Source organism: Triticum aestivum, chromosome 1A, assembly GCF_018294505.1.
Source record: "Triticum aestivum cultivar Chinese Spring chromosome 1A, IWGSC CS RefSeq v2.1, whole genome shotgun sequence".
Taxonomy (NCBI): domain Eukaryota; kingdom Viridiplantae; phylum Streptophyta; class Magnoliopsida; order Poales; family Poaceae; genus Triticum; species Triticum aestivum.
The window spans coordinates 96,550,211-96,551,221 of NC_057794.1; positions in this window are offsets into that span (position 1 = coordinate 96,550,211).

Genomic DNA, 1,011 nt, shown 5'->3' on the forward strand with positions numbered 1-1,011 from the left:
GGGAGGGGAGTGGAACCATGTCTTACAGACGCATTTGTCTGAAATGTGAGGGGGAGTTACAGTTCTACCCTTACCTATAGGCTTCTCGGCTTGGGTCTGTGTACTGAGGGTCGGGGATAGTAGAGTAACTTTGCTTCTCCCCAAATAGTGGGCGGGAGCGATTTTGGGCGAGGAGGGCGTGTTTTGAACTATAGTGGGCGCGAGCAATTTCGGGCGAGGAGAGCGTGTTTTGAAATAGTGGGCGCGAGCTATTTCAGGCGAGGAGAGTGTGTTTTGCCGACTATGGTTTTTGAATTATTTGGCACATGTCATTTCGGCTGAGGAGAAGGCACGCTTGGATGAAGTTACAAACCTACCCTCGATGTACAACAGGCCAATTGATGCGTGTCCCACATAGGACTATAATTGCGCGTCTTCCATTTATTTGCTCGGGTGAATTCCACTGAGCAGAGAGGATGTTTAACGGTTCGTTCAAATTTTGGGAGAACGAGCATCCACGTCTACCTTACCAAGTCGATTCGGATCAAATTTTGAAATATTAGCTTGCCACTTCTTTTTTATATGGAGAGATGATGCTCCGGAGTAATGTGTTTTTACATGCTCGTTGCTAGCGATTTACTATATGACAAATAGTTGACCCACTCAAAAACACGAATCAAACCCAAAATGAAATATCTCGATTCAATGAAATAACTCGTTCAGTAGGTCAAAATAGTGAACTAAGTCCAAAATTGAACACCTCAATCGAGTAGCATGTTGTACAGTATTATAGTACTCCATGAACATGTTGAAAGTCAAATTAATGAACTTGTTTGATATACGCATATATCCATTCATGTGTGGACTGCAGACAACATGTTCTCCAATTTAAATATTTGAATGCAAGTTTATATCAAAACATGGTTTATATCAGTCTTTGATGCATAAAACGCGACCTCCCCCTCTCCCGGACTCCTGTTCTCTCTCTCTCTCTCGCCGACAATCTTCAATTCTGTCGCACGCATCCGACAC